Source organism: Calonectris borealis, chromosome 6 (genome assembly GCF_964195595.1).
Source record: "Calonectris borealis chromosome 6, bCalBor7.hap1.2, whole genome shotgun sequence".
Lineage (NCBI taxonomy): Eukaryota > Metazoa > Chordata > Aves > Procellariiformes > Procellariidae > Calonectris > Calonectris borealis.
Genome location: NC_134317.1, coordinates 83,664 through 101,586, shown reverse-complemented (window position 1 = coordinate 101,586; position 17,923 = coordinate 83,664). Strand labels below are relative to the sequence as shown.

General features: G+C 38.8%; 1 protein-coding gene across 26 annotated transcripts in view; it reads right to left on the bottom strand.

Annotated features, from left to right (window-relative positions):
- The window catches only part of BAZ2B (bromodomain adjacent to zinc finger domain 2B), a 162,485-nt gene extending 144,909 nt beyond the window's left edge, over positions 1–17,576 (bottom strand). For 23 of the 26 annotated variants that reach the window (XR_012674018.1, XR_012674019.1, XM_075152564.1 and 20 more), the window contains exon 1: positions 17,394–17,576. The gene's annotated coding sequence lies outside the window, so the exon portion shown is untranslated. Of the gene's footprint in view, positions 1–17,116; positions 17,205–17,393 lie in introns of those variants that run through there. The other 3 variants (XM_075152565.1, XM_075152587.1, XM_075152567.1) reach the window with 2 other exon arrangements.
- Positions 17,577–17,923: the final 347 nt, after the last annotated feature.

Here is a 17,923-nt window from a genome sequence, read left to right as displayed (position 1 = left end):
AAGGCAGCGGTTCTGCTGACCCTCCCTCTCCTTACTTCTCCAAGAACCGAAAACTCTACCATTTTGTGATCGCTATGCCTAAGACGGCCTCCAACTGTCACATCACCCACAAGTCCTTCTCCGTCCGCAAACAACAGGTCCTGCAGAGTACCTTCCCTAGTTTATCTCCTTTACTGAAACGCAATTTGGGAATAAATGCATTTCTTGTTGAATCAAGGTTTGCAATCGATGTTAACCCAGCACATGGGTCTTAATAAGCACACTGGATCAGGTCACTTTCACTTAACAGTTGTCTGCATTAGATCAGTTTTGCTTCAATTGTACACATTCCATTCAGAAAATAAGCGTATCTGACAAACTGGAGGCCTTAATTTTCACAATATATATGAATTAAAGACAAACTTAAGCTCATGAGCAGACTTAACTTGTTTAGTTTAGCCTAACCAAAATAAGACACTTATTTTGTGAGTAACTAAGATCCAAAAAGTTGCTTTAAAAATGTCATTGTGATATTAAAGCCACAAACCTCTCTTAAGAAAGCATTTTAAAAAAAAACCAAACTAAAAGCTTTGCTGAACTAGAGCAAAATGTATTTCAACACTTTAGAATTAATTACCCATTTATCACATGCAATCTTTCAAATTCCTAGTACTGGTATTTCTCTTATTCTTGTAACAGAAGTTAAATGCAGCATATCCACGTACAGAATGGCCAACCAAGTAGTTAAGCCTATTTGTGACAATTAATACACTCAGGCTTCTGTGTTCAAAAATTATGTTGTTTGCTATTAGGAGCAGCAAGTGTAATTCTGAGATATTATTTTAAAAGCTGCATTTGAGAGAGCAATTACCCTCAAAAATGCTCTGCTTATTAATAACGTGTTGTTCACATTGACAGCACTGATAGGTTACCTGCTGCACTTAAAAAAAGACAAAACAAACAAAGAAAAAAAGTAACATGTTTATACTAGTTTCTGATGTGTTTTTAATCTTCTCTTTTCACAGGTGATCCAGAAGGAAAACAGGCCAAGAACTGTATGTAGCAGGTGGCCTCTTTTCGCCTTTTTTTATGTACAAGTTACAACAAGCCCTCTCTAAACCAGATGCGAACTTTATGCCTCAGCTACTGTAAGCCCCACCAGGACACGAGTGGTTTCGACACTTTTATTTATTACTCCAGCCAAACACATTAGCTCAAATTTAACTGCAACTTACTTGCAATGTTGTGTGAAGTCTTTAGAATAGGACATTTTTCATTTCCATTTAATATAATGCCAACAACATACTCTTTGAGTTGATACCTACTGTGGTTTGTCTTTTGGGGTTTTTTTGAGATCATAATTCGCAAGAAATTGGTACTTTTCATGTAACAGTTTTCTTGTTTACTACACTGCTATCACAATTTTTTCCCAATGAAAAGAACAAACTCCTATTAGCCAACTAACCTATTTATGCATCTTATACATTTTTACTAGGAGTCTCACATTATTCACATTCCTAAAATTCTGTTCAATATTGAAGACCTTTTCAGAAAGTTCATAAAAACATATTTAAAATACATCCAAGACATATAGCTTTAATTAAAAAGTTTCTTGTACATAAAAAATAAAAACTCCTTTTTTAAACAAAATTCTAACAACATGCTGCAAAATCTTGCTCAAAATTCTCTTCCTTGTAAAAATTTCATGCCAGCACCTCTGACATTGTTTCAGATGGCTTGGGACTTTAACACTAGTAAGGCAAATTCAGGATTCCAAGTTTACAGAAGAACTGGATTTTCTTGTTATCTTTCTAGTATGTGCTTTAATTTCTACCTCTAATACGTAAATTGTTACACCTTAGCTATAATATGCATTATGTGCACTGAAAATGTTTCATTTTGTAACTCTGTGGTCCAAATATTTAAATGTTTATATATGCTAATACAGACACAAACACCTACACACTATCCAAAGCTTAAATAAATTTTCTAAAACTGACGAAGCATCAGTTCCAGTCAAAGAGAAACAGTCAAATATAACTATTCAAATGCATCAAAGCAAACAGTCTATAATTTCAAAAGTTCTCTTAAACTAAAAAAAAAAAAAAAAATTAAAAAATTTACAATAGAACAATGTAGTCAGTGCTCTAGGAATTAGTAAAATTAGTCTAGGATTAACAGTTGAGACCTATAAGAATCCAGTCCATGGCCCAAACATTTGTTCACACACAGTTTCAAAAACAAAGGAATTGTTTTAATGGCTTGTCACTGGTTTTTAGAATGCTTTATTTGACTAAAACACATGTTATTTTGCTTGTAAGACACCTGTGCAGTTTGGTCTGAATGGAATTTTACGTGCATCTACCAAACATTTACTACATCAGTGACTGACAGGCGTTTATGGAGACATGCACTATAGTCCAAATTGTTCATTTTTAGGATTTAACGGAAACATACACAATTTAAGACACAACATATTTATGTACCAAATCCTGAAACCACTTGTCAAATCCAAAAATGAAGCAGCTCTTCAACTCTATCTTCTACTGACACATTAATCTGACTACTCATGGCCTGTTCCTCAAGACCATAACAAAACCCCATTCTTAAGTGCTTTCTTCCCCCCAAGTCAGATGAGTCACAAAAAGGTAAAGCAAAAGTTGCCAGAGTAATTTAAGTATTTACTTTATCCTCCCCTCTAAAACATCTGTTCCCATGGAAAGAGAAGGAAAAACTTCAGTCAGACAGTTCAGTTGCTGGCTGCTGGTTCTCCAGTCCTGCTTTTGTTCCCATGGCAACTGATGTGGCATCAGGAAAAACAAATAAAATAAAAAGGAAAAACAACATCTGAGGGTAGAAGTGCTATTTCACACAAAAAAAAAACCAAACACCAAACACACACACCACACACCTCTGTACTCCAACAGGCTAATAAATATAAATTACAACGTTAGAGGCCCTAAGCTAGAAGTCAAAAACCAGTCCGCGAAAATAACCACAGAAGTATGATCTGAAGCATCAAACTCTTCATTTATAAAAGAATCTGCACAGCATGAAGACTCTTCATCATCCAGCAAAATCCTTCTTCCCTCTTCCTATATAAGAACACGCATATATACTGCCATACACAGTTGTCATTTATTTGCCCATGCATATCTGGCACCTTAATAAATGAGCTTGTCCCAGGCTTATTTTAGAACAGAAATAGCTTCTGGTTTCTCTCTGTTTTTTCTTCTTTCTGAGCAGCTCAGCCCCGAATTGCCACAAGCAGCAGAGATTAAATCCGAAGTATTCTCAGCAAGTACTACCCAGTCATAGCTATAGCTGGCCACTGTCTCACGAAAAAAACAGAATAAGGCTGACTGGACAAAACTTTAATCATGTCTCTGCCAGTAGAATATGGCAAAACATAAGGGATTCCTTTGGTCTATGCATTGTTCTTTAATTCTGCCATTTCCTGGGCAGTTTTCCTTCTGAATGCTTTTCTCCTTTGATCCTCGAACTTCTGGTTTGTTTTTCACTCTGATGAAACTAACAATAGGTTATGGCCTACAACCTAGAAGGATCCTTTCCCCCCCTCCATGTTTCTAGCTTGACAGAGGATTACATACACCAATATATACTTAATATAAGCGACACTGCAACATGCAGTTAGTTCAAGACTCTTTCTTATACATGGAAAATACATACATTAGGACTAAGGACTAGGTATGAAGTGTACTATCTTCAACCCTCCCCTTCCAATTTTGACAATATTTGAGATCCAGACTATTTTAGAAACGTATGAGGCTCATCGTATCAGCAATGGTGTTAGGAGAATTTATTCAAGAAGCAGAACAAAAATATCCTCTTCCCCAGAATTAATCTCCTAGAGCTGGAGAGAAGGTAAAGAAATACTTAAATGGCAGGGGTGGGGTAAAGACTGAGTTTACAAATATCACATGTGATATACCTGAAGACTAAATATACACACACAGGGACAGGGAAGGAAAGGGATATGGGAAAAATCTGTAAGGTTGAAATTACAGTCCTTAAAATTATTCTCTATTACATTATGTTAATGGAAGAATGCACATTAACAAACTCAATGCAAAAAGAGCACAGTAAGGAACCAAGAATGAAGGACAGGATAATCAGTGATGACTGAAAAAACTGTGGTGAACAATCACAAACCAAAGATGATTACTTTTCAATCCCTCACATAAAAACATGAAGAAACCTCTATATTCATTTAAATCTTAGAAGAATTTTCGTATTTTTGGCATCCTTATTGTTCCATCTACACAAATTATCAAAGACAGAAAACATCAAATATTAACAAAAACAAAATTAACAGCAACTAATTCAGAATAAAGCTCCATCTACACAAGTAATAATTAATTTTGAGAAAGAATAAAGATATATATCCTTCTCTCAGAAATCAGAAGTATGAAGATTTAACAACCTAACACTGCATTTCAATCACCACGTTCAGCAGCCACCGATAAACACATCTTCCATTAATAGATCTAATAATTCTAAGTGTGTTGTAATTTTGCTCTCCACAGCATCCAAGGATGATTCCACAATTTAACCCAGCATCAAGTAAAAAGCACTACTTCTTGTTTTGTGTTAACAAAGTACTAGGTTTTGTTTCACCGGGTTATTTCAGTTCCAATATTATATTTCAGTCACATCTGAAATGCCAAAAAATTGTTTTCTATTTACTTTACTATTCCAAGCGTGACTTCATTGCACTTGGTCATAGCCCAAGCTGAAGACTTCTATATACTCTCATCTCACATGGAAAGTGTTCCAAAACTGATGATTCCTTTCAGTTTTCTTTGCTTTTTATTCTACTTGACAGGCTGACCTGAATTAATATAGATTTATTCTGGTTTGTTCTTCTGTTTTTCTCCCAGTAATGTGTCAAACTTGCATTGTGTCTGCTGCTGAACTGATGTTTTTAACAGAACTATGCATTATGATTCCAATATTTCTACCTGATGGCATGTAATTAATTCAGAACCCATCACTGTGTATGTTTATTCTCCCTGCTTCCCTCTGCTCCATGTGCATTACTTCAAATTCATCAGTGATTAATTTCATGCAGCCACTTAGTTTCCTGAGACTCTTCCAGTTCAGTTTGATCTTTTCATAAGCATGGTGTTTTTTCACCATGGTAAAACTTTTTTTCGTTAACAGATAAACTCGGCCTGTACTGTACAAGGTCCTTTCAAATCACATCCTATTAAAGAAAAGATGCTGCGTTGTAACTAAGCCATCAAAAAATCTGACATCACTCGTTGTAAAGACAAGTTACCCAGTAGCAGAAATCAATATGAGTCTCATGAATTTGAAGTACGTTGTTTATAAACACTGTTCAAAAGGTCTTAACCAGTGTGAGGTCTTAACTTACTTTTAATCTGCATGTGGCCACTGCTTTTTCAGAGTAAAACTTATATATAAGTCAGAATCTCAGTAAACCAAAATCTATAAAGCATCTGGTGAATTCATGCTGAAAGTGAAATTTTCTTATAAAATTGGGTATATACACAAAGTAATGTGATGCCCCTTTGCCTACGTAACGCAAGGTTTTAGAGTCAGTTTTGCATTTTTCTATAAACACTAATATGGATGTTCAATAAACAAGTAATATCTTAACTTTTATTATGATACTGCAATGGGGTAGGTTACAGTCAATGAGCTCAGGGCTAGACAGACCCAATCACCACACCAGCTGCAAAAGAAATAACTGTCTTTTCAAAAAAATTGGGGAGACACAAAACGGAAGCCCCATTATGCCCTTTTTTCAGGGGAACAGTGTAGGTTTGAATAGTTTTGACCTGAAAAACGGGCATTAACTGATTCTGTGAATGTCCTTCCATGACTAGTAAGACAGGCAAACAACCCACAAGTACCAGTCATTTACTTCTCATCCTACTTCTTTCTCCAAGTAAACCATCGCAAACTTCAGAATTAAAAAAAATGAATGAAAATAATGTGACAATTAGTCATACCAGCAACTATCCCTTCTTACTAAGCCAGAGAAACCTTTCACCACGGTACTAGATCACTGTAGATCCAAAACGACAGCTGAATCTTCGTTTCTACCCTTGACATTCTGAGATTGTAAGTAACATAACTAAATAATACAGGTAACTTCTCTAAACTGTTCCTTTATTTCTGTTAGGCTGGTAAGAACTATCTACCAATCTGTCTAATGCTATACTTAAACAAGGCTCACTGTGCATCTCCAGGCTGACTAAATCCTAACATAATAAAATGCAACTTTTGCTTCTAAACATCAAATACTGTATAACTCAAACATTCTTCTGAAACATCTCTGAAAAAAATGTGTGTTTAAGTGTTTGCCACAGCTTTCCACAATCAGCAGTTCTCGCTAAACAACATATTACATCTTGCAGTGCTATTTTCAGCCAAGAATACTGATTTACTATTTCTGGATCACCTTCTCTGTCATAGGTCTCCCCCAGAAGTTAGCATATGATTTTTTCCTAAAAAATCTGAAGTGACTATTATAAAGAATCACACTTGAAGTTTGGCACTCAAATAGCTCTTTAAACTTTAAGCAAACTTTTACAGAAAACTACGAATTATTTATTGAGTTATGAATCACTCAAATTATATATGGAAACAGACACTTGTAAGGGGCTGCTAAACTAAAGAATAAGATTCTGTATATAAATAGAACATAGTATAATGAACATGAAGATTTATACACATCACCTAACTATCCTAGCACTCAAATTATCTACATTATTGCCTATGCTGCTGGAAGCAACAGGCACACTGAAGAATGAACCCTTCCCTCAGTCCAAGTTTTATGAAATTAATAGAATGCAGGCCAGTTCTGTTGAGGTCAAGGTATGAAGCAAAAAAAAAAGTAACTCGGCTTTACCAAGTGTGTTAGAGATCCCACTTATCTGCATTTCAAATGTCTCCTGCAACATATAATACAGATCATTCCATAAGATGACTGCTCGTGTATTTATTTTAAGCACTTCGCAAGATACCAAAACTACCATAATTATATAAATTAAGCATTTAGAGGCAAAGAAATAAAAAAAAAAAGTGATTGTCCCCCTACATGCCTGGTTTATTATAAAGTCTTTACAGACTTTAACGGATCAATCAGTATTAACAGATCTCTCAAAATACATAATTCATTTCCATGACTGCAAAAAGACTGTGGGCTACATTTAAATGCTACTCTGTATAAACCACTTATATCAACACAATAAACTTTGCAATACGCTGTGTATCCATAACATCATAATTGTTAACACTGAAAATTTACTGGCATCTGCAAGAGTCTAAAGATTATAAATTTACCTCAAAGATAATCAGAAACAGCTTGACACATAGAAAACACCTCTCAAAAAAACAGGAAAGTATTCCAAGCTGCTCTGTATCTTTATCACATACAAATTAAAGGGAAATTACCTAGCGTAATCTGTTCCTTTTAGTTCCTAATGCCAGGAGAAAAGGGGCATTTTATAACTGATCGCACTTACTAGTGCACTTAACATTAGTTCTACCCTAAAATAAGCAAGAGGCAGTTCCTTCCTTCCAGCATGCCCTTTGACTATTCCTTTGCATGATGAACACACTTCTTCATGCAGTCGTAAAAAACTACTTCAAAACTAACCCTCTGGAAAAGGCTCAACTATGGAATCAATACTTCCCACTCTTGTTCAAAAATATGCTTGGTTCAGTGAAGGTGACTTGCTACACATTTAAGCGGGGGGGGGGGGGGGGGTAGGGGGGAAATAAGGCTTGAAAAGCACTTCTAGAAAAGAAGAAAAGGTGACAACGCACAAAAATGTAGTGATAATACCACAGTTAAATGCCAAACAATAAAGGACCTTCAGTAACAGTTTGCTGTCATTTTAGGAATATATTCTTTCCTCAAGCCTTTTCTTTTCTAAAATTTACTTCTCCAAACACTCTTACATGCATTAAGTAGCAAGTAAACTACACAAACTCTTTAATACTCTTTTTATTTGGTAGCTGTTGGCAAGTTAAAAAACAAAACAAAACAAAACAAACAAACTGAAAAACAAACAAACTTGCCAAATGGAAGGCCTCTAGTATGCCATCCAAAGACTTAGCAGTTTGGGACATCCCTATTTTGTGTTCAAACATCCACACACTTTGCTTAAACCCTATCCTCCAAATCTTTCTCAGATACATTCAAGGTATGACTAAATCCAAGTGCTTTCTCTACTAAGTTGCCAGAAAGATAAAGCATTGCTGGAATGCATTACTGTGATTTTTTCCAATAATCTACACCCTTTCATTGCCTTTAATCAAGACTTTGGATCTCAATTTTCTTCCAGTTTCTCAGACTTTCTTTGGGACAGTAGCTTTTTAACGTGGTCTATATTGACAATATGGTGAAAAAAATTCAATCACTGTCTGCTGTTGTCTGATTGTCAATTATTACTAAGAAGACTATTCCCATTCAGTGTTTCCAGGGGGGGAGGGAAGCATCCATTTACTTCTTCAGAGTCCCACTTGAGGCAATGTCCCTGAAAGAGCCAAAATGGGACTCTATTGTTTCTAATATTAGACTTGGTAAGTAAAAAAACAGAGGAATTCTCCTTGCTTTGAAAGCTCTTACAACTGTGCTATAAAGAATTTGTTTCTGGCATTACAGCTGTTTGAGAGGTTGGGTCCCCAAATGATTTAACTATTGAGCATTCTTCTGCCTCACTTTTCTCCTAAACCACACAGTTGTAGTGGTTTATCATCTCTGATCTAGCTCTTTCATCAACATTGAAAAGAAGCAGTGAGGTGCTTAAGGGTAACTCCAAGGATGAAAAATGATCAGAGCTGCAATGGAAAAATACTGGTTTGCATTTCTTACGGTTTAGCTTTTTTAAAATTGCTGCAACTACTTAGAAAAGACCACAGCTGTAGAGAGTGATAATATCTTTTATTAAATCAACTGATACAGCTTGAAAAACTAGACTCTTTTTCAGGCATGTATGCCTGATATTTTTAACTCACTAACTGACTAACACAGTGAGGAACTTTCCTTAATGGCTTCCCATCTTCCTGGATCCGTACATATGAAGTAAGAATTATTTATATCTTTCCTCAGCAATACTTTCTATCTACATGCCAGGTTAGGAGGTAGTAACTGACAACATACTGGATCAAAAGATGTGTGAGAGTGGGCATTTTGGGCTCCCTTTTATTCCCACAGGAACAAAGGATGTTCGGAAAACTTATTTTTATAGACAAAAGTATAGTTCTCCTTTTAGAAGTTCCAGTCACTAGGGCAAGCAAACATACAGAAAAGTTATCAATCTAAGTGTATAAACCAGTGGAAATGCCTCACTTTATTTCTACCCTGGAAAAGCAAAACTGAAAGGGGGGGAAGAGGATATCAACTTTATTAACACAGCTTATATACATTACTAACCAATATTTCCAAGTATGCATTTTTTCACATTATAACATCAGATAAGCTTACCCATGCAAAAGTACAGTCATTTCTAATGCATCCATTATTTTTTCCATGGGATACTTGGCAAGAACGGGCTTACTACAAGAACGGGCTTTACTACACCATCATTTTGTGTAACATTTTATACTTCTGGGTTTTCCTCCAAAAGCACTGGGCATACAATGCACGAAAACCACAAATTTCAGCAACTACAGTTTTAGCAAGGTAACCTTGGGTAAATCTAAGAAAGATTTCTTATTCAGAACAACAAAAGCTACCAAAGGACCACAAAGGTTGGTTGATGTTACTTTTTTAGGCTGCTTTACATAACAAGATTTTGTATTTAAGATGTATGTCACTGCTCACTCTTACACTTTGTTTCTTCAAAGCTCACGGTTCATCATTTCATTCAGCATTTAGTTAAAATTAAATATTTCATACTGAGGCTGTCCTATGATGCAAGCACAGCTAAAACGAAAGGCCTCTGTGGCTGCAGTGACCAGATTTCAAATGCAGGTAGATCAATAAAAAAAAGCTCAAGCACAGCCTCCATGTGTGAGTAGAATGGTTTATAATAGCTTCCAAATGACTATGTGCTTGCTGTAACCAGCTGTTCTTAAATTATGAATATGCAACCAATTCATGTTAAAGCCAAATCCCAGCACTATTTCTACAGGGAAATCCCAGTAGTTTCTGCTTGTTCTACATGTTAGTTCTGTTAAGGATACAAATAGCAGTAAGCTTCAGAACAAATACGACCGAACTATCGGCATTTCAGGCGCTACGTCCATTATCACAGCAGGGGTTGCCAATCTCTAGAACTTTCCTATAACAGCTTAGGCAATACAGCAATGATCTCTGAGCCAAAAAAATAAAAATTGAAAAAAAAAAAATCTCCACAGCATAGACAAAAGCCCTTCTGCCAAGCTAATGCTTTTTTGCTTCAGCCAATCAGATGGTCAGCCCTGACCTGCTTGAAGGCTTGCATCAAGCTTCAAACACTTAAAAACATCAATCATAAAAACAAAGACAAGACATTGAATTATACAGTATTAACCTCCAGGGTTTGCATACAAAGACCTTAGATTTATTTATGTCCTAGCACGTTAAGAGCTTCAGTACACTGTTCTTTACATCAAACTGGCTGCCAATTTGATGAACCTCTCTGCCCTCAGCAGGACTACAGTGTCTTTGATTAATGAGTGCACGCTTGTGGAAAAGCGTAAGAACAGAAAATGGGGCAAAATCCACACAATTATGTCCTTACATATCCGATGGACCACTGCAATAATTTTTGTCAAACTGGTTTTCTTTTATACAAGAAAAAACTGAGGGCTGCGGGCGCTGTAGGGTGATTTTGCTGATTATATTTGGATACCACACACCACTGTTCTAAAATAATTATCTGATAAAATGCAATGCATTGTTTATTAAAGAATCTTTCAGCGTTAGAAAAACGTGAATTCATTAATACAAATCAATTAATAAATAGGGTCACAATCCAAAAAAGTTAGCTACGTATTCCAAGTGAAGGAAAAAATACTCCCTAGAAGATTTCAAAGTTTTAGCTTCTCGTCCAACAGTCTCACGACTGAGATTCAAGCTCAAGAACAGCTAGGCAGAGTACTTTGTGCCTTTAAATCACCGTAATTAATAAATATTCTAAAGAAAATCTAGCTTACACTTCCGGTAATTTGCAAGAAAACACTGGTAGGGTTCTCCTTCATTCAAAAATTAAAATTCTTCATACTCTCTTCCAACAATTCCAGAGCAAAGCAAGTTCTGTGTGAGGCTCCAAAAAGAAGACAACATTATCTGACGGTCACTGCATTATTTCTAAACGCACCTTCTTTTCCAAGGTTTTATACCACAAACATTACCTGAGACAAGTCTTTATACTCAGCAGTCCTACTGATTTCAATGGGACCATTACTAATGTAAACAGTCCATCAGGTAGACCAATTTTTCAGATGGTGCCTTTACATTTTTAATAGTTTGAATTTTAAGGTTTTGTGTGATTCCTCCCTCAGGGGCTAGAAAAATCTCTGCAATCTCTTTTTGCAAACTACCAAGGCTTAACCCATCCAGCTTTTTACAATGCCTGACCTACATCAAGTGAAAAGAGTCTTATGTCCTTTACACATAGAAAACAAGACATTCAGGAGGCCCTGATGGGTGTGAGTAGGAAGGCAATAAGTGAGATTTCACCTTAATGGCAACAGGCATCATCCTTCTGAAACAATGAAACGGTCACTGACAAGCCCAGCACATCTTTTTTTAAGTCTATACTTTCAGAGACTATGTCTAAGAGATCATCTCTCACTAGGTAAGGTTTAAAAACGTATACTTTCTTTGGTATTTGTCTTTCCCCCACGGATCTGAAAAACATTCACATATAAAGAGAAGAAACTGGTACTAGGAATTTTGTCAAATGCATGAATTCATTCTGTTAAACTAAGCAGGGAAAAACCCTGTATCCTCCTTTCCTTGTTGCTACATTAAAAAACTGAAACAAGCATAAGACTTCCTCGCTCTCTGCGAGTGTTTCTTTCACCTGGTGGTCTCATTAAATGCTAATACTGCAATAAAAGAAATCACAACTTCTCCTCCCTCCCTCCCTCCCCCCAAAAAGAAACAAAAATCGAAATGATACTGTAAAATTAGTAAGTTTTTTTGTTTTATTTCCATTTAAAATCTCAAAGGAACTTCTGTATCGGTCTTTTAAAAGTATATTGATTTTTTCTTTTTAAGGAACGGCTCAAGACCATGGCATTATATAACTGTAAATATAGGGCAGTAAAGAGATAAAAGAGTAAGCAAGAACTTAACACAGCTAATATGTGAAACTGTCTGCTAATTGGATTAAACGTTCTACGTATTTTTTTTTAACTTAAAATTTTATGATTAAGAAACAAAGTAGCAGAAAAATACTGCATCTTGCTTGGCCCTTCTGCAGAGACTGGATGAAAACATGGTCCCAATTTCTTTTAACAACTATGTGCGCTCACCTTACCTACTCAAGTAGCATTACTCTATGAAGAATAACAAACCGTGCATTTCAGTTTTCAAGGTAACATCTACCCAGCACGCTACAGATTAAAGCTAGTGAAGACAGCTTTTCTTTCTACCTCTATCATCGACTTCGTGTGATGTTGGTAAAAGACTAAATCCTTCTGTGCAGGACAGTCCTCATCTGTGTTAACAGTGAAACGAACACATTCTCACCTTCATAAAAGTACTAAGAAACACAAATAAAAAAAATTAACGTGAACCTACTATTTTCCTTATGCAAATCTGGTGACTCCTTGTTGATTTGTTTGTTGCTTTTTTCTTCCCCCTTTTTTTGTTTTTAAATAAGCAGGCAAAAATTGGGGGAGTGGGGTGGGGGAGGATCTATTTTCTCTCCATGTTACTAATACAGTGTCCTTGTTTCTGTTCCTCATCAGTAAAGAGTAAGCAGGGAAGAACTCCAAACCCCTACCACCCTACCAAAACAAAGATGCACTTTTGTTCTACCATTACACAGAAAGAATACAGTAAAAATAGTTTTAAAGTAAAAATGTAGCAGTATAACCAAAAACTTTTAAAAAGCATAAATGTCAGTCACAAAGAGGACATTTCATTTCCTTCTTTGATGCGGTGGGGAAGATCACCTGCACCTAAATTTTGAATTCTGCATAATGTTATCTTTATCACAAACTTCCAATTTCTTTAAAATATGTTGACCAACACATGCTCACCACATTTTGTCAATGTTCAGGATGTTGTAAACTATCCAACAATCACAAAACCCACTGCTGTCCTTGACACCTGTGTCAGTGTTTCTTCTGATGGCAATTTACAATCACAAACTAGTTTATAATGTGGTATGACATAATTAACCGAATGTACTGTAGTAAAACAAAAGTAACTCAAAAGTTGAACCACACTTTGGAGAAAACTGGTAGACTTTGGGAATCTTAATTGGGCCAAATTATTTAAGTGATGAAAACACACAATACCACTCTTCCGTAATCTTCTATTAGAATAAAGCTTGCTGATTTTAAAAAAAAAAAAAAAAAAAAAAAACCAACACCTATTTGGTTTTATTTAAAGATACCCGCATTAGGGACTGGGGTGGGGGGGGAGGTTGGGGGGGACCAGGGGTGTTAGGGTTTGTGCGTGCAGCAAATTGCATTTTTGCTTGTGCCAAGTCTACTTCCCAACAGCTAAGATCTCTTAATCCCAAATATGCCATTATAAGAATATTATAAAACTAGAAGCAGTCAAGTACTAATGCCTCCTTTCCCTAATTCAGGGAGACGAGACAGAGAGCACAAACTTCCTTTTCTTTGCAACTGTGATATTCCACATCTTGTGTAGGAACAGAAAAGTAGCAACAAAGACATTAACAATTGCAGTTCAAGCTGGGAGTGACTGTTCTGTTTCAATTCAATGACACCACTAATGGCTTCTTAGCAGTTCCATGAAATCAACCAGCTGTCAAGCCGATGCATCAGAAGGAACAGTTATGCACTCCCATAAGAAAAAGCAACACATCAGGATGTTTTGCAAAACATCTGCTCCTTTACGCTGCAGTTCTATACCAAACATGCAAACAAAGAAAACAAGAAGAAGGGCAACAGGACCTAGAAAGAAAGACTGCCATTATTTTCTTATTTGCATTTTCAGTGTCTCCCAAAAAGACAAAAAATTCAGTGTTGTAGCACTTTCTTCTTATGGTAAGGTCAGTATAAAGATTAAACAAATATACTGCAGTGGTCAAGCAATGCTTATTCCCACCATAATATAAAAATATTGCTAATTTATCTTTTGAAAATGAAAAGCATCTTATTACATGTTCATGAAAAGCAACTATTTCACACCAAAAGGTACAAAGCATGTATTTAGTTATCCTTCCCCTAACACTATGCAAATAATTTTACAGTGTTATTGCCAATCTACAATAATCTACAAGAACGAATCTTAAAAACAATTACTTTTTGTGGGAACACTGACTTGTAAGGAACGCAGCACAGTGGTAGTTAGTTAAAAAAAATTAGGATGAGAAATACCAGTATACCACAGTTCTAGTTTATTTTCAATATACATTAGTCACAAAACCTTATTTTGTGCCATTCAGAACAGACCTTGGGTCAGTAATGAAAACAGAGCATTGCCTGATCCTCTGAAGAAACATTTTTTACTCTCCAGAGAGTTCTATTTATGAAGAACTTCATCACAACCTGATATTAATACTCCATTGCTTGCAAGGAATTCATACCATCTATGATTAAACAACTAGCCTCTGCTTGAAGTAAACATAAAACTTCTTGAACATCAAAGAGATCCCTTAACAACTCCTAATGCTTCCTCTATACACTTTACAAAAATTACCTTGGCTACCATTTTTTAATGTTATGTAGTTTATTGATTCTGCAGCATTGTGACAAAAACATGTACGTAGTTTATTATAGGTATGAGACGTCAAGTACACTACCGTGTTCTGAAACTACGTATCCTCTGTTGCTCACTATTTATAATCTGTCAAATCTCCTAGACCTTTGTTGCATGTACAATTTAGAACCATCTGTTGTACATGCTTTCAACTATTTAAACATTTTCATCTACCTAATATTCACGTAGCCGGCACATACTCAATTCAACCACACTTTCTGATGTATTTTAAAAAAAAAAAAAAAAAAAAAACCCACAAACACCAAACCACATACACCTCCTCTCGAAGTAAGTATCTGACATTTGTTCCAACATAACCTTAAGGACACTTTAGGTACATCATTCAATACTGACTTGGATAGGAAAAAAGTCTTGATGTACTACCAGCTATTGCTATTACTTTCTATGTTAACTGTTGTCAATGTTTTTCCCAACCCTGAAGACAAAGAAAATGCAAATTAAATACAGGCAGTTTCATGTTCTCATTAGTGTGACTGTAAATATGCAGCAAGTAAGATGAGCATAGGAAAAAGAATGGAAAACCAGAACTTTACCTACAGTAGTTATTCCTTATCAAGTATCCTGTGTTTCACTAAGTCGTATCATGTGACCAGAAAAACTTTTATGAGATTTTAAAAAAAAAAATGTGCAATTGAGAAGTAAATTAACAGAACAGTACCTTTTATTGTTTCCCTTTTCACAACAGCTGACACAGAGCTTATAGCTAGAGGTAAAGAGAGGTTTTTTTTTTTTAATGAGTTTAGCATAGTAACTACGTTTTGCCACCCACATTATATACTATCTGGAACATAACCCAAACTACATGTAACATATACATAGGTACCTTCCAAGCAGAATCTTTTAACAATATAGCTTAATAAATTTATTGCTTCCAAATATACCCCCCAAATCTGTAATTTAAAAATGGAACAACTGTGTATTTCCGTGTTCCTCATCCCAAGTAGAAACTATTTATTCCTCAGGGAAGATTCTGTACCAAGTGTAAACTTCAGGTCAGATTACTACCTTCTGTAAACAAAAATAATGCAAATCTCCAGATGATTCGTTATTTAACATAAGAACTTTGGAACTGTTTTTTGAACTGTTTTTTTAAACAACCAAACAGTTAAGCAAGCATTACGTACTAAATACTAAAGGCCAGGACAAAAAAAAAAGGGGGGGGGGGGGGAATAACCCAAAAGCACAATTATTTCTCTACCTGTTACAAAACCAAACACCAGATAAAGAAGCATATTCTTAATGTTCCCCGAACGCGCAGTCTCAACTAGGAACCTCTCTCTTTAAAGTGCGGTTTACAACACGTTAGATCAGGAATTCCGGGGGAAAGCACACTCTTGGAAAAATTCCCCTTAAACTTTACATGACGTCACTGTCTGTCCCCGTAACATTTCCTAAACTTTGTCTTATCCAAAAGGACTTTCAGGATTTCTACTCATTGCCTCCTAGAAGAGACGGACAGACTTGGGAATAAAAATTTGCCCAAGATGGCGAGAGGCTCGTTGTTTAGAGGGCAGAAAAATGGAGGATATTGTAATATACACAAAGGGATAAATTTCAACAACTCGGCCCAGGGCTGCAGCTGCTCGTTTCTCTCTATAAGGAAGCAACGCGCACAAAAGATAAAGGCAGAGGGGCCCGCAGCGAGCCGGGTGCGCGGAACGGCGCCCGCTCCCGGCCCGCCCCACGCCCCGCCGCCCTGCTAGCGCACACCGCGGAGCGCGGCACACCTACGCACCCGCGTCCGGGAGCGCAACGGCAGGCGGAGGCCAGGGGACGCCCGCCGAGGGGCAGCGCACGCGCCTGCCGGCTCCCCGCGCCCCCTCCCCAGCGGCCGCTCCGCGCGGCCCCGCCGAACGCCTCACGCCGCTCCGCGCCCGCGCACTGCCGGCCGGCACGCCCGGGCCGGCCTGACAGCCCGAGCCGGCGGCCAGCGCCCGGCGAGGAGAGCGGGGCAGCGCAGCGGCGGCCAGAGAGGCGCGGGACGAGAGGGGCGGGAGGGCCGGCGCGGAGCGCACCGCGCCGCGCCACACAAAAGAGCCGCCCCGGCGGCCGCCGCCAGCCGCTGCGCCGCCCGAGAGGCTGCGGGCGACCGCCGGCAGAGACGTGACCGGCGCCGCCCGGCCGAGGGACGGGCTCGCGGCCATGAGTAAAGTTTAAAATCGCTCGGGACGCGGGCCGTCCCGTCTCGAGACACCCCGGCCCCGGCCGCTCCCCAGCACTCACCTCCCCGCGGCCCCTCCGCCTGCCGGCCGCAGCCCGGCCCGGCCCGGGCAGGGCCCCGCGGCAGGACCCGCACTCGCGCCCAGAGAGGCGGCCGGCCCACCACAACAAAGAGGCGACGCGCACCGGCAGGGAAACGGTCAGCGAGGCAGACGCGGCCCGAACGAGGAAGCCCAAGCACGCGCTCGGCGCGGCGAAAGGCTGCAGCCTCGCCGGCGCTCCTCTCTCGAAGAACTCTCCCCGCTCGCGACGCAGAGCGGGAGGAGCGGCTCCAACTCACCTCCACAGCCCGGGAGCGCGCTGCCGCCTCTCAGGTGGCTGAAGGCTGGGGCGTGTGTGCCGGGAGGGCGTCCCTCCCCCGCGCTCCCCAGAGCCTAACGCGGCGCGGGGAGGGGGCGGGGGCGCGCGTGCGCGCGCGCGGCGGGCGCAGTGCCGGCCGCTCCGTGCCCCTCGCGCCGCGCCGGGCGAAGCCGATCCCGCCTCGAGGTTTATTCAGCCGCACCGGCCGACAGTGACGTCAGCCAGCCCAGCTCGCCTCTCCCCAACAATGCAAGTTGCTGTTAACAAGACGGGAAAAAGAGAGAATTGTTTATCTCCCTCCAGCCCCGGTAATAAGGGACCTATCGGCTCCGGCGGGAGCAGGGAGCGAGCTGCGCGCCCTGCCCAGGCGCGGTCTTTGCGCTCGCTCTGTACCGTCATTTTTTGCTTAGAAAAAGTTACGAACAGTTCATGTTTTTCAACCAACGACAAAAGGATGCAAGCCTGCATTTGGTCATTTTTTGATGAGGACTTTACCGATCGGGGGGGAAA